The sequence below is a fragment of the Loxodonta africana genome, chromosome 18 (assembly GCF_030014295.1).
Source record: "Loxodonta africana isolate mLoxAfr1 chromosome 18, mLoxAfr1.hap2, whole genome shotgun sequence".
Classification (NCBI taxonomy): domain Eukaryota; kingdom Metazoa; phylum Chordata; class Mammalia; order Proboscidea; family Elephantidae; genus Loxodonta; species Loxodonta africana.
Genome location: NC_087359.1, coordinates 68,222,348 through 68,238,984, shown reverse-complemented (window position 1 = coordinate 68,238,984; position 16,637 = coordinate 68,222,348).

Sequence of the window (16,637 nt, the reverse complement as noted above, 5' to 3'; positions counted from 1 at the left end):
AGAGTTTGGCAGAGTCTCAGGTTACAAGATAAACATACAAAAATCACCTGGATTCCTCTACATCAACAAAAAGAACATCGAAGAGGAAATCACCAAATCGATACCATTTACAGTAGTCCCCAGGAAGATAAAATACTTAGGAATAAATCTTACCAAAGATGTAAAAGACCTATACAAAGAAAACTACAAAGTACTAGTGCAAGAAACTAAAAAGGACCTACTTAAGTGGAAAAACATACCTTGCTCATGGATAGGAAGACTTAACATAGTAAAAATGTCTATTCTACCAAAAGCCATCTATACATAGAATGCACTTCCGATCCAAATTCCAACGGCATTTTTCAATGTGATGGAGAAACAAATCACCAACTTCATATGAAAGGGAAAGAAGCCCCGAATAAGTAAAGCATTACTGAAAAAGAAGAAGAAAGTGGGAGGCCTCATTCTACCTGATTTTAGAACGTATTATATAGCCAGTAGTCAAAACAGCCTGGTATTGGTACAACAACAGGCACATAGACCAATGGAACAGAATTGAGAACCCAGATATAAATCCATCCACATATGAGCAGCTGATATTTGACAAAGGCCCAGTTTCAGTTAATTGGGGAAAAGAGAGTCTTTTTAACAAATGGTGCTGGCATAACTGGATATTCATTTGCAGAAAAATGAAACAGGACCCCATACCTCACACCATGCACAAAAACTAACTCCAAGTGGATCAAAGACCTAAACATAAAGACTAAAACGATAAAGATCATGGAAGGAAAAATAAGGACACGGTTAGGAGCCCTAATACAAGGCATAAACAGAATACAAAACATCACCAAAAATGATGAAGAGAAACCAGATAACTGGGAGCTCCTAAAAATCAAACACCTATGCTCATCTAAAGACTTCACCAAAAGAGTAAAAAGACCACCTACAGATTGAGAAAAAACTTTCAGCTATGACATCTCCGACCAGCGCCTGATTTCTAAAATCTATATGATTCTGTTAAAACTCAACCACAAAAGACAAACGACCCAATCAAAAAGTGGGCAAAGGATATGAACACGCACTTCACTAAAGATATTCAGGCAGCTAACAGATACATGAGAAAATGCTCTCAATCATTAGCCATTAGCCATTAGAGAAATGCAAATTAAAACTACGATGAGATTTCATCTCACTCCAACAAGGCTGGCATTAATCCAAAAAACACAAAATAATAAATGTTGGAGAGGCTGCAGAGAGATTGGAACTCTTATACACTGCTGGTGGGAATGTAAAATGGTACAACCACTTTGGAAATCGATCTGACATTTCCTCAAAAAGCTAGAAATAGAACTACCATACGACCCAGAAATCCCACTCCTCGGAATATACCCTAGAGAAATAAGAGCCTTTACATGAACAGATATATGCACACCCATGTTTATTGCAGCTCTGTTTACAATAGCAAAAAGCTGGAAGCAACCAAGGTGTCCATCAACGGAAGAATGGTTAAATAAATTATGGTATATTCACACAATGGAATACTACTCATTGATAAAGAACAGTGACGAATCTGTGAAACATTTCATAACATGGAGGAACCTGGAAGGCATTAAGCTGAGTGAAATTAGTCAGAGGCAAAAGGACAAATATTATATAAGACCACTATTATAAGATCTTGAGAAATAGTATAAACTGAGAAGAACACATACTTTTGTGGTTACGAGGGGGGGAGGGAGGGAGGGTGGGAGAGGGTTATTTACTGATTAGTTAGTAGATAAGAACTACTTTAGGTGAAGGGAAGGACAATACTCAATACACGGACTGGACCAAAAGCAAAGAAGTTTCCGGGATAAACTGAATGCTTCGAAGGTCAGTGGAGCAAGGGCGGGGGTTTGGGGACTATGGCTTAAGGGGACATCTAAGTCAATTGGCAAAATAATTCTATTATGAAAACATTCTGCATCCCACTTTGAAGTGTGGCATCTGGGGTCTTAAATGCTAACAAGCGACCATCTAAGATGCATCAATTAGTCTCAACCCACCTGGATCAAAGGAGAATGAAGAACACCAAGGTCACACGATAACTATGAGCCCAAGAGACAGAAACGGCCACATGAACCAGAGACTTACATCATCCTGAGACCAGAAGAACTAGATGGTGCCCAGCCACAACCGATGACTGCCCTGACAGGGAGCACAACAGAGAACCCCTGAGGGAGCAGGAGAACAGTGGGATGCAGACTCCAAATTCTCATAAAAAGACCAGACTTAATGGTCTGACTGAGACTAGAAGAATCCCGGCAGTCATGGTCCCCAAACCTTCTAGGAACCATTCCCAAAGACAACTCATCAGACATGGAAGGGACTGGACAATGGGTTGGAGAGAGATGCTGATGAAGAGTGAGCTACTTGTATCAGGTGGATGCTTGAGACTGTGTTGGCATCTCTTGTCTGGAGGGGAGATGGGAGGGTGGAGAGGGTTAGAAACTGGCAAAACGGTCACGAAAGGAGAGACTGGAGGGAGGGAGCGGGCTGAGCCATTGGGGGGAGAGTGAGTGGGAGTGTGGAGTAAGGTGTATTGAGCTTGTACGTGACAGACTGACTTGATTTGTAGACTTTCAGTTGAAGCACAAAAAAAATTATTTAAAAAAAATGAACTGTACAAAATGGAAAAAAAACTAAAAGATTTGGAAAATTCTGTTGTACAAACTAAGGATCCGTGTCCTAGAATTTTTACCAAGGATGTGGCTACACAATCTTTTGTTAAAGAGCTTAAGCCTATGACTGATGGTTCTAACCAACTACCACAGGCAAAAGCCCATCAGCTTAGACCGAAGGGATAAGAGACAGGAAAGAAACCGTCTGCCTCTTGGAGTTCTACAGGCAGGAAACAGGCCAAAGGAGCTACACCTGTTGTCCTTCAAGAAAAAGAAAAGGACCATTGCTGGAGCAGCTCGGAAATCAGCAGAAGTTTTGGAAGGAGCAGGGAAGCTGAGACTTCTAGGTTTCAAAGGGTAGGGTCATGGTCTCCTGGATGCACAGCCTCCTAGGTTTTGAAGAGTCAGATATTTGCCAACTCGGTTCTGGAGTATGGGGCTGCTGTTAAAGTATGTCAGGAGTTTAAGGTTGCAACCCAAAGCTGAGGGGGTAGGACTGTCGTGCACAAGGTACAGAAGAATGGGGCCCACTGGGGCCAAGGCGGTGGGGTTGCCACTCCGATGGACTATCAGAATGGGGCCTCCCAAAGCTGAGGGAGCAGAATTGCCATCCCAGTGGGCCTGGAAGGCAGAGTTGAAGCCCAGGGCTGAGAGGCCACCATCCAGAATCCAGGGGGCATGGCTAACATCAAGAGTCTGAAGGGCAGGGCCATTGTCTAGATGGTCTCAGAGAAGAAAGGATTATTCTCAAGGCTTGAGAGCTAATGTAATTCGTTCTGCTGGGTTTTGGACTTGCTTGGTGCCCGTCATTCCTTCTTTCCCTCCAATTTCTGCCATGTGTGATGGAAGTGTTTACTTTGTGTCTGTTCCACCATTGTACTTCGGAAACAGACAACTTGTAGTCTAGATTTCACAGGTTCACAGATGAAGAGGAATTCTGCCCCAGGATGGAATACGCCTAAAGTCTCACCCATATTTGACTTAGATGATTCAGAAGACGAAATTTTGGACTTGGAGTTGATTTAAGACTTTTGGGATGATGTGATGGGGTGAATGCGTTTTGCAAGTGGCAAGGACGTGAATTTGGGGGGCCAAAGGGTGGACAAAGCCTGATTGAGAATGTGAAACTTGAGTCAAGTTTTGAAGTAGGTGAGGCAGGTAGCCATGTGGATATGAGGGAAAGATCATCCCAGGCAGAGAAGACAGCCAGCAGAAAAGCCCAAAGGTGGAAGGATGTCTGGTAAAGAGGCCAGCGTGACATGAAATCTAGAGGAGTCCAAGAGGTTGGGGAGAGGGGTAGGTCTTAAAGATTTGATCCTACTTTTATAAGACAGTCAAAAATCCTGTGAGTGTGTGTGTGTATATAACTGTATGTGATTATATGAGAATGCAAACAGGTATGGAAGGAGACACATCAAGGGTGTTATTAAAATTTGTTTGTGGTGCACAAACCTGTAGCAGTATGACAAACAGCCCAGTATGTCTGTCTGTGGGCAAAGATCTGACTTAAACGCTACCTTCTCAGGTGATCTTCCCTAAGCATCCTAACTAAAGTTGTGCAACTTCCCCAACTATCAAAAAAACCTGTTGCCATGGAGTTGTTCCAACTCATGGCAACCCCCACGTGTTACAGAGTAGGGTTTTCTTGTGTAATCTTTACAGAAACAGCTTGCCAGGCCTTTCTTCTGTGGAGCCGCTGGGTGAGTTCCAGCTGCCAATCTTAGCAGCATTATCACACTCCCCAGTTTTATTTCCTTAAAGCACTGAACAATACCTGAAATTGTATAAGCATTTGTTTACATATTTCTTGTCTCCTTGCCACTAGAATATAAATTCCTTGAGGGCAGATACTATGTCACCTTCGTACCCCTAGCACTACCCCCTAGAAGGCGCCAGGCACAATGAAGATAGTAAGGTTTGTTGACTGACTGGTTGCTTACTGAATGAATACTTGTGTACCAGCCCTACGAGCACACACTATCAGCCCTTCACAGACACTAGCCCGTGTAATTGTGTACCAGCCCTTCACACACACTAGCCCGTGAAATCCTCAAACAACCCGCTGACATCGAGCTTCAGAGATAAGTTTAGGCTTTTCCAAGATCACGCATCTAGTGGGTGGTAGAGCCAGGGCTGGGCTCACGGCCTTTCCTTCAAAAACCTAGCCGTCTCTAATTTAATTGGGATCGAGAGCAGAACCTGTTTGTTGCTGGCTTTTCTCCTACTCCAAGACCCGCCCCACTTCGGAGCTGACTGCTATGGAAACGGCTTCCGATTTGAGAATAGATTTCCCGGGCTTCCTGCCCCAAATGGCTGCGACCCGCTGGGGACAAGGCGATAGTGGGGGAGCTCTGCACGAGTGGGCGGGGCAGGCGGTCCTTTACAGCTCTGCCGCCGAGCTCCTCCTGGCGACCCGCTCCCTCCCATCCTCCCCCTCCACCCTCCCTCTCCATCCCATCCTCCCCCTCCACCCTCCCTCTCCATCCCATCCTCCCCCTCCACCCTCCCTCTCCATCCCATCCTCCCCCTCCACCCTCCCCCTCCTCATGCGCCCCCGGGTCCTCCGCTGGCCGCGCCCACCTCGCGCGCGCAAACCGGAGCGTCCTGCTTGACAAGCGCCTGCCGGCTCCTAGCGCCCCGCCTCCTCTGTCCCCCAATTCCCGCGGTCTTAGCGTCCCGCGCGCGGACCTGAGAGCCCGGGAGCAGGCCCGGAGCCCATCCCGCGCCCCGGCACTCATGGGTGAACCCCCGCTGCCCTGGGTTCCCCCGGACTTAGTAAGCGGAGGGCCGGGACCGGTATGTCGCGTCACCGGTTAGAAAGCTCCGCGGGACACGCCTGCCAGGCTTGGGCACCGGTGCGGAGACCACAGAGGGGTGCGACCCCAGCTGCTCCTGGAGGGCGCGGGAGGGCCGGGCGGTCGGGATGTCTCCCGGGACGCGGACGCCGCCCTCTCCTCGGTCGCACCCTCTGTTTCCATTTGATGGGCCCTTGTCCTCTCATGCATCCAGCTCAAAGAGGCCCCCAGGCAGGCCCTGGGAGGGAGGGCAGATTGGCCGGATGGGACAGGGGATGAAAATAGGTGAGGCACGGGACTTCCGTGCTTTGTGTTTGGGGTGTTCACTACGCTGTCGTCTCGTGACTGGGGGAATATCTCTGCTCCGTGTCTAGTAATCGATCTCTGTAAGCCTATCCTTTGTTCTGGCCCCCCAGGGGAAAACAACTATGACTGACAACTGCCTTCACCAGAATGAGATGCAGTGTGCGCATGGAAATTTTTCCAAATTTTATTTGGCGGTTGTTGTTGAATCATATTTTGTGTGCTCAAATGTTTTGTGATTTGGGGAGAGGTCCCTGCATCACCCAAGGGTTGTTGGTCTGCGTGGAACCGGACGCTAGGGGATGGGGCCGCAGCCCTCCGCTCCTTCTCCTTTGCCGAGGGGATGCTTTGGAGCCCTGGGTGTACTTCACCCTTCATGGCCCCTTTGGTGGGTGGGCCTAGGGGAGTGGACTTGGGGGCCCTCGGAGGCAGAGTCCTCTTGGCCTCTCCTAGGTCTGGGAGTCTCTGCGTCCCCTTCCGTTCTTGCGCTGTATGCAAGTTGGATGAATGGGCTCGGGTCTCTCCCCAAATAAGCCAGACCCGGGCCCACGGCCTTCTACAGAGGGCTCCGTGGGGAGGGTCGGCGCCCTGGCCCGGGATGGGCCAGAGCCGGGTGATGCTGCATTGCCCCCCAGGAAGAGCCAGCTCGGCGCCAGAGTTGGCACGGCCAGAACTCAGAGCGCCGGGAGCTGGCGGACCTGAGCGTGCAACGGACACTGCAGGAGCGCGGGACACGGTGAGTGGCGTTTGCTAAGGCCACGCGCCGCGACCCTAGGGGCTCCAGCTGACTTGCACGATGTTCTTCCTGCCTTAGGCTTTGCGGCTGCTCCCGAGCCGGACCGAGACCCGCAGCCTGAGGAGCTGTCCTGCTAGGACGCCACGCTCCGGACGTGTCCCGGGCAACGTGGGACCCGAGGCTGCAGACCTCCCGGGATGCAGGCCCAGAATGCGCGTGCTCTGCGGAATGAGACTCTGGGGCACTCACTGGGGTCCGCAGGAGGACTTTCCTTGTGGACTGCTGGGCGAGTCAATCCGGGCATGGGGAGGAGCCTGGACGCTGAAATCCGAGAGAGCTGCTCAACACTAAAATACCTCAGGTGAAGGAGTATGCTTTTGTTGGAGGAGAGGGCATGAAGGGAAAGAAAGGGATCATCCATGCACAGAGGGCAGGAAGACGGGCCAAAATGGAAAAAATGTGGGTGGGGGGAGGATAGGAAGGGTAGGGGAAGTGTGGGAAAGTAGTCGCTGGTTTTTACTGTGGGGGGAGGGGGTGGGGTTATTACTAGCTGGTCACTTTATTAACTCATTGTGCTTGGAGCTTCCATGTGATGCTGCTTGCAAGAACTTAGAGGCTTTGTGGATATTGCCAGATGTGTATTCTAATGACACGGTATGGCGTGGAAATTGTCTCATGAGGGCCAGAGGAGTAAAGCTTTGTTCTCTGCACATTGATGGCCCTAAGCTCTCTTTGCACTCCCAAGGGCTAAAGCTGCCCAGGTGGGGAGGACTGAGGACCTTTAGCCCAGAGCAAAGGGAGGGGCCCCTGGCCTGGTCAAGGCTGTGCATTCCAAAAAAAAACAAAAACACAAAAACCCAAAACCTGATGCCATCGAGTTGATTTCATGCATAGCGACCCTGTAGGACGGAGTAGAACTGCCCCCATAGAGTTTCCAAGGAGTGCCTGGTGGATTCGAACTTCCAACCTTTTGGTTAGCGGCTGTAGCACTTAACCACTATGGCACCAAGGTTTCCATGTGGAAGTTCCTGGGGCACTGAGGGGATGCCTACACTCAGACCCTAATCCCTAGGGGTTGGCCTTGCAGAATCTCAAAGTTCTTCCAACTGGCCTTTCTCTGCCTTTTATTGACTCATCAGTATCTGGACTCATCCTTTCATTCCCCTTTTCTCCTACTAGCAGGCCTTCCCCTGCCTTCCCAATAGTCTGTCTTTGTCTTTCTATTAGAATTCACTGGCTCCCTCCACTGCCCCTCCATATGGTTCCACAATTCAGTCTACAGTCTGAATTCTAACATCTCCCACATATTCTTCAATCTTAGGCCCCCTGTCCACCCAGCATTCTGCCCTGCTGTTCCCCAGTATGAAGACTGCAGTTTCATGATATATAAATTTCCGCTGTTACCTAATAATAGAGAGTCTGGGGGAGGGGGTCATGCTCTGTTGGTGCCCTATTTGAGCCACACTTGGGCATGAGATAGGGAGTCCCTTGGTGCTGTAGAATGTGCCCAGCTGCTAACTGAAAGGTTGGAGATTTGAGCTCACCCAGAGGTGTCTTGGAAGAAAGGCTTAGCAATCTACTTCTGAAAAGCCAGCCATTGAAAACCCTATGGAGCACAATTCTGCTTTGACACCCACGGGGTTGCCATGAGTCGGAATCGACTTGATGGCAACTGGTTTGGCTTTTGGTCCTAGATAACTAGGGGTTAATAGAATCAAATACTGATGTGATAGTAAGGAGCTGGCTATATTACGTTAGTGGGAAGGGGATGTTGTGGTGAACAGACTCTCGAACTCTATTAAAAGTAAAATCAAAGAGATTTATTGAAGCCAATGTATCATTCGAATGGGGATCATGAAAACCTCAGAGTCTGAAGCTCACAGATCCAAGGGAGGAGGTACAAAACACACATAGCTATAGTGCCATAGGAAGGGCTACAAAACACAATATTCTGATTGGTTTCCAGCGATTGAGATCAATCAAAGATGGGACAAAGCAGTGTGATTTTTTTTAACATTATTGCATACATTAATACAGCTGGAATACATTGATTGGCTAAAGGATGTAATTGCGAGGTATGTGGTCATGAAGGGGGTCTCATGACTGTCACAAAACAATGGCATGACGGATACTGTCCGGACATGTTGTTAAACATTGCCTTGTTCAGACCATAAGGTCTCCTGGGGAGATCTAACACAAAGAGTTTTGATAAGGTTTGGCTACAGACCCCAGGACACATAGTATCCACGTTCTTAGCTCGACCACAAAGAATGACAGGGTTAAATGACAGGGTTGTTTCCTAAGCAACAAGCTTTGAATCTGTGTGAAAGGTTATCCTGAGCCATTTTACTTTAGGTCAGATGCCTCTTTCGATTTTATGTCACGTATCAGGGGATCAGGATATGGTGTCAGGAAAGATGTGCATCAGGATTGTATCCTTTCACCATATTCAATCTGTATGCTGAGCAAATAATTCAAGAAGCTGGACTATATGAAGAAGAAGGGGCATCAGGATTGGAGGAAGACTCATTAACAACCTGCGTTATGCAGGTGACACAACCTTGCCAAAAGTGAAGAGGACTTGAAGCACTTACTAATGAAGATCAAAGACCACAGCCTTCAGTATGGATTACACCTCAATTTAAAGAAAACAAAAATCCTCACAACTGGACCAATGAGCAACATCACAATAAATGGAGAAAAGATTGAAGTTGTCAAAGATTTCATTTTACTTGGATCCACAATCAACACTCATGGAAGCAGCAGTCAAGAAATCAAAAGATGCATTGCATTGGGTAAATCTGCTGCAAAGGACCTCTTCAAAGTGTTGAAGAGCAAAGACGTCACCTTGAAGACTAAGGTGGCCTGACCCAAGCCGTGGTGTTTTCAATTGCTTCATATGCATGTGAAAGCTGGACAATGAATAAGGAAGACTGAAGAAAAATTGACGCCTTTGAATTGTACCCTGGCCTAAGGAAATCTACCTTTGTTATGTAAAATAGCAAACAGTTGTTGTCATAGTGGGTGACAGTTCCCAAATGTGCATTTGGGTCCTGTGAGCAGAGGAGAAATGTGGGGGTGGGGGTGGTTCCCTCTGAAGGGACTGGATAGTCCCACTGTCAGTTATCATGTGGAATGGTTAACCCTGGGGTAGAAGAACCTGGACTCACCCCAAGTAATTTCTGTGGGACATGTCATGGATTGAATTGTGTCCCCCCAAAATATGTGTCAACTTGCTTAGGCCGTGATTCCTAGTATTGAGGGGTTATCCTTCATTTTTGTGATTGATGTAATTTTCCTATGTGTTGTAAACCCTAATCTCTGCCCTGTGGTTAATGAGGCAAGATTGGGTTATGTTAAAGAGGATTAGGGTGGGATGTAACACTCTTACTTAGGTCACATCCCTGATCCAATGTAAAGGGAGTTTTCCTGGGGGTGGGGCCTCCGTCAGTCACCTTTTATGTTAAAGAGGAGTGAGTAGAGAGTGGGGGACTACACACCACCAAGAAACAAGAGCCAGGTGAATGACACGTCCTTTGTCCTTTGCACCTGGGGTCGCTGTGCCTGTGAAGCTCCTAGCCCAGGTGAAGATTGATGACAAAGACCTTCCCCAGAGCCTACAGAGAAAGAAAGTCTTCCCCTGGAGCTGATGCCCTGAATTCAGACTTCCAGCCTTCTAGACTGTGAGAGAATAAATTTCTGTTTGTTAAAGCCATCCGCTTGTGGTATTTCTGTTAGAGCAGCACTAGGTGACTAAGACAGGAGACATGGGCCCAGTCTCCAAACTGAAGTCATTTTTGTCAGACTTTGGTAAAATATGTTAGTGCAGATTATCACAACTGGGCCAGAACACAGATCCTAAAAACAGCTCTGCTTTTACCAACTGGCTACACTCCACCAGTTAAGGAATATTAGAATTTCTTGGAATTCACTGGGTACCATAACCAAATACCCGTTGCCGTCAAGTAGATTCTAATTCATAGCAACCCTATGGAACAGAGTAGACCTGCCACCAAGGGTTTCCAAGGAGCAGTTGGTAGATTCCAACTGCTGACCTTTTGGTTAGCAGCTGAGCTCTTAACCTCTGTATCAGCAGGGCTCCATGAGTATCATAAAAAAACAAAAGAACCAAACCTGTTGCCATCGAGTAGATTCCGACTCATAGCGACCCTATAGGACAGAGTAGAATTGTCCCCTAGACTTTCCAAGGAGCATTTTAACCACTATACCACCAGAGGTCCATGGGTACCATAGTAAATTAAAAAAAAAAAAAATTTCAGGTTCACAAAATGGAGTAGAAACCTACAGTTTTTGCCAGCTGTCTGTCTGATAGTAAGAAATAATAACCTAATCCCAAATTTATGTTCTTGGCCCTATAAAGGGCATTCACGAACAAATTTCAGGAAACTCTATATTGGATACATTTCCAGGTCTGGGATGGTGGTAAGTCGTTTAGCTAACAGAGGCTTGGGTGGTGGTTAGGAGAACTGTTTGGATAAAAATCAAATCTCCACTTTTCACTTCTGTGCCACTTCTGTTACCCACATGCAGGACTTTTTCCTCTGACCCTAACCATCCAGGGCTGGGTCTGTCCTCAAAAGTTAAAGGACATAGTCCTCCAGACTGCCAAGTCTGCCCAAGACCTCAGACGCCAGCCACAAGCTTGGGAGTCCCTATGACACCCACCCCTTCAGGATGCCAGCCACTAGCTTGCGGTTCCCCAGGGTTCCCCTGACTTCTCACCTGCTTTGATAATTTGCCGGAACGACTCACAGAACTCATGGAAAGCACTATACATAGGATTACAGTTTTATTATAAAAGATAGAAATCAGGATCAGCATAAAGGAGCGACACATAGCGTGAGGTTTGAGAGTGTCTCTAACTCGGAGCTTCTATGTCTCAAAGAGGGTGTGTCACCCTCCTGAGAAACATGTCTTTTGCCAACCAGGAGGCCCACGGAGCTTCTGTGTCCAGAGCCTTTACCGGGGGTCTCATTAGGTAATTTGAACTCCAACCTCTCTCTTCTGAGATCAGTAGATATCAGGATGTGATTACAAGGCTGATGTCATGTGGTGAGTCTTTCTAGCCTGGCCAGCCCCCACCCAAGAGTCACTGTATTAGCATACCTCTTAGGTGTGGCCTGGAGCCCTCATTGAAGACACTTATGATGACTAGGGAAATCCAAAAGTTTTAGAGGTTATCTTTCAGGAATCAAGGATAAAGACCAAATTCTTTGGGTAAACTTAATGTAAACTTTACAGGGGCAGACTCTGGAGCCAACCTGCCCCAGCTCTACCACTTACTTTCTGTGTGACTTTAGGGAAGTCACTTTATATCTCTCTGCCTCTGTTTCCTTGTAAAATGAAGATGATAATAGTACCTGTTACCATAGGGTTGTTGTTAGGATTAAAAGAGTTACTACTTATAGAACTTTTACAGTAGGGCATGGACAGGTGGCTACACTTGCTGACTATAACTTCAGCCTGGGTTCAGCTTCAAATATGCTAGTACTGTGTTGCTTTTTGACACCCAAACCAAACCAAACCTGTTGCCTTCGAGCCGATTCCGACTCCTGGCAAACTTACAGGACAGAGTAGAACTGCCCCATAGGGTTTCCAAGGAGTGGCTGGTGGATTTGAACTGCCAACCTTTTTGGTTAGCAGCCAAACTCTTAACCAGTGTGTCAACTGGGCTCCACTTTTTTACACACCCACCTGCCCCCCCCAAAAAAAACCTAAATCCGTTGCTGTTGAGTCGATTCTGTTACAGAGTAGAACTGCTCCACAGGGTGTTCTTGGCTGTAATCTTTATGGTAGCAGATTGTCAGGCCTGTCTTCCACAGTGCCATTGGGTGGGCTCAAACTGCTGAGCTTTAGATTAGCAGCCCATCGCAAACCATTTGCATCACCCAGGCATCTGACACACCCACAAAAAAGCTGTTGAAAATAGCCTCATACCCTCAGCAAGGCAGTGAGGGCTGTTGGGTCTCCTCCAAAGGTTGGACACTCCTTAGAGGTGGCATGGGAGGAAGTTGGAGGCTTCCCAGAAACCCTTCCTGCAACAACTTTCAACCATGTGACGCCAGCAATCATCATACTCCCAGGTAAAATGTTAAAAATTGGAGGACAAGGCGTTGGGCAGAGCTACAGACTCCAGCTGCAGTACCTGGTGGAGAGGATCAGAGCTTCCTCTAGGGACATCCGGGTTTACCTTGAGACTGGAATGGATCAGAACCCAGCAATGAGCACTGTCCTAGGCAATGTGATACCCAGGGCAAGGCAATAGAAGCAAATAGATTTGTCCTCAGAATACTCTCCCATGGCTCTGCGGGGCTTACATGATGGCTCTGGCCGTTTGGAGCAGAAATGAGCTCTAAATTAAATACGGAATATGTGTCTTTCTCTTAAGGTGGCCAAGGACATTAAATTCAGTTGCAAGTCATACACCTGCCACATGTATAGAACATTGCTGACAGAGGCAGCTGGTCTGGAATCCATTCAAATCAGCAAGCTCACTATGCACAGCTTTCTTGTCCTGGGAAATGCAGAGCCAGAGTCTCAGGTGCAGAGGTCTGACAGTCTCACTTCTACACAGGCTTATACAACCCGGGACCAGAGGGTGTCACAGTTGGGTGTCCTTCCAGAATTCCCTTCCATCACAGATCAGCTCCAAGAGCTGGGATCCAAAAGTTCAGGAACGCCCTCTCTTCTCCAGAGGAAGATCCCGGCAGAGTCAACTACATTTACTGAAAATGTTAGCAATGTGGTGTGAGCAAACAAGTCAGTGGATCCAGAAGGTGGCCCCTCTGGCGCATGCTTATGATGGAGCTGCAACTGATGCCACAGGCGTGGGCTCTTCCCTTCTCAATGTTTTGATGATTGTGCACTAGCCCTACTGAACTCCCCTTCAGGGTAGTTGAGGGAGGTTGAGATTTGCTGAACTCCCTCACCCACCCAGTGAGCAGTGAAACCAAGAGAGTGCACCCATCACTTATCGTGTTCTTACTGTGTGCTGGACACTGATCTGAGCACATGCATGTATTGTCTCATTTAACCCTCAGAACAGCCCTCAGAGACAGGGAGACCAGAGAAGAGACCCTCAAGGCTGTACAGAGGACGGGAAGGGCAGGGGTGGGGGCCCAAGTGGATGGCAGGGAGAAGTGACTCTGAGGAAGGAGGGTGACTGAGTGGGGAGGGAGATGCAATCAACTTGTCCTTCTGTATCTTGGGCAGGGATAGCATACCAATGAGTCCAGTTAAAACATTACTGATTCAGTGGGGTCATGGGAGTAGCCTACTAATTTGGGGATTGTTGCTAGGGTGGGCCTCAATGTCACATGGATGGGAAGGTAGCCAGGAAGGGAATTAAGAGAGGTCTCTGGGGACCTAGATCATTTACCCATTAGTAAACCCTCACTTACTACTCACCACGTGCCAGGCACTGTACTGTCGTTGTTAGTTGTCCTGAGTTGGCTCTGACTCATAGCAACATTAAATATAGTAGAACAAAACATTGCCCAGTGTTGTGCCATCTTCATGATCACTGGCATGTTTGAGTCCATTGTTGCAACTATTGTGTAGTGTCTTCCAACCTAGGGGGCTCATTTCCCAGCACTATACTGGACAACATCCTGTTATGATCCATAGGGTTTTCACCGGCTGATTTGTGGCAGTAGATTGCCAGGCCTTTTTTCCTAGCCTGCCTTAGTTTGGACACTCCACTGAAACCTGTCCACCATGGGTGACCCTGCTGGTGTTTGAAATACTGGTGGCATAGCTTCCAGCATCATATCGACATGCAACCTGCCACAGTATGACAGATTGACAGATGGGTGGTAGAGGCACAGTACTAGGCACTGGGAAAACTGGATGAGCAGGTCCCACATGCTTCTTGTCCTCAGGCAACTTACCAAAGGCTGGGGGGAGAGAGGCCCTGAGGCAGCAGGGACAATGCAGTATACTGAGTGCCTGATAGGGCACACAGGCTGCTGTAGGACCACAAAGCAGTGATGTCTCAGCCAGGGGCAAGGCCAGGGAATGGCTTCCCACAGGAGGAGACGTCCCAGCTGAGACCTAGGCTCCATTCCTCCTGCTGCCTCTTTCTTTACCCCTCTCCTGGCTCCATTAATCCATCTAGGCTTCATAAACAGCAGAGCACATGTTTGAGCCGGGAGAAAAGCTAAGCCCAACAACCGAGCAACTGAAAAATACATCTTTTTTTTTGCACATATTCACAAACCATTCCAAATCTCGGAAGGGTCTGCTACTGACCTCCCCCTCCCCCTATAAGGCCCTGACCTCTTCCTCCCCCTGTAAGGCCCTGACCTCTTCCTCCCCCTATAAGGCCCTGACCTCCTCCTCCCTCTTTAAGGCTCTGACTTCCTCCTCCCCCATAAGGCCCTGACCTCTTTCTCCCCCATAAGGTCCTGACCTGCTCCTCCCCCTATAAGGCCCTGACCTCCTTCTCCCCAGTATGGCCATTTGACCACCAGAAAGGCACTTCTCCCTCCCTCACATCAGCATCCAGCCTAGCATTCTGCCTGAGGGGGGCGAGGTGGGATTAAGATTGAGGGCTGGGGATGGAGGGAGGTCATGATAGGGACATTTGAGGGTGTCCAGGCAGAGGTGCCAGGACCTCCATGGAGAGTGAATATGGAAAGGCAAGAGGACACTCTAAACACACACCCACTCTCCAAGGTCTGATCCCTTGTGACGTTTGCAATAACAGAGTCCCCTCCTTTCCCTCTTTCTTTCCCTCCAGGATCAGACACCCTCAGAACTGCCACAGCTCCTGTGGTCTCTAAGGGCTATTATTAACCTGTCCGGTGTGGAGGGACCGGGGTAGCTGCAGGTCTGAGATCTCCTGGAGGAAAACAGAAATGAAGTACATGTTTAACAGCACTAGTTATTAACACACACAGCACACCTCCAAATGCCCGTCCACTTCTGAGATGCTTTGATTGTGTGAACCAGCTACAGGTCATCCCGTGAAATCTGGGAGGCTGAAAGAGCCCTTGGAGATTATCTAGGTGAATCTTTTCCTTCTGCATATGGGGAAACTGAGGCCCAGAAGCCCTGGTCACAGACTAATAGGAAGAGAAGGCATCAGAACGAGCAACAGCCATTTCTCCTAAATACCCCGGACATGGTTTTATCCAGTCTTGGCTTGATCAGAACCGCTGGTGAAGAGCTAATTAAGTCTTTTGCTAGAGAGCTTAAACTATTTGAGATCTCCTTATTCTGAGCAGAAGCCTAACATCTTGTTCTTGTTTGGCCTTCTAGACTCACACAGAGCAAATCTCTTTGTTTTGGATTTGGGTGTCAGAATCAAGATCACACAAATACGGGCACATGGGAGCACTGGGTGAATTTTAGTAGGAAAAAAACCAACAAAAATGGAAGATGCTTAAATGATTACTTGCATAAGGGGAGGAAAGGACTTCCCAGCAGCTCACGTGAACAAACCCTGAGAGTTTGGGTTCCTCCCAAGTTCAGTGACCTAACAGTGTGGAAAGGCAGGCACAATGAGACAAGGGGTTCAGGTTGCATTACTGGGAGCACTAGGTCCATTTGGGTGGAGGGAGGAGGGTGTTCCACACTCTGCTTGCTCACTGGACAGTCTTGGAGTCAATCCTGACTCCATCCACAAACGGGAGCATCTACTAAGGAAGACGGTTGAGATGGCAAAGAATTTAAAAACCAAAATATAAGAGGAACGACGGAAGGAGCTGCAGATGTTTAGCTTGCATAAGAGATGGCTTAAGGGAGGCCGGGATCTCAGTTTTCAAGTATCTGAAGGGCTTTCTCATTGGGAAGGAATTAGACTTCCGTCAGCTCCGAGTAACAGAATTAAGACTGATAGGAGGGAGATATAGGCTTATTATGAGGACAAAGAAACATGTTGCTGCAATTTATTAAGGACCATCGCATGAGGCATGTGCGTGAGGCATGTATATACACCATTTTATTTAATCTTTGCAGCAATCCTGCAAGGTAGGTATTATGATTCCCACTTTACAGGTGAGGAATCCAAGACTCAGATGCTGTAACTGCCCAAGATCACACAAGTAACTGCCAGAGTAGGATTCAAACCCAGGCCTGATGCTAGGGCTTAGTTAGTTCTCCATCTGTGGCTGCACCCAAACCTAGACTGAATAAACCTCACCC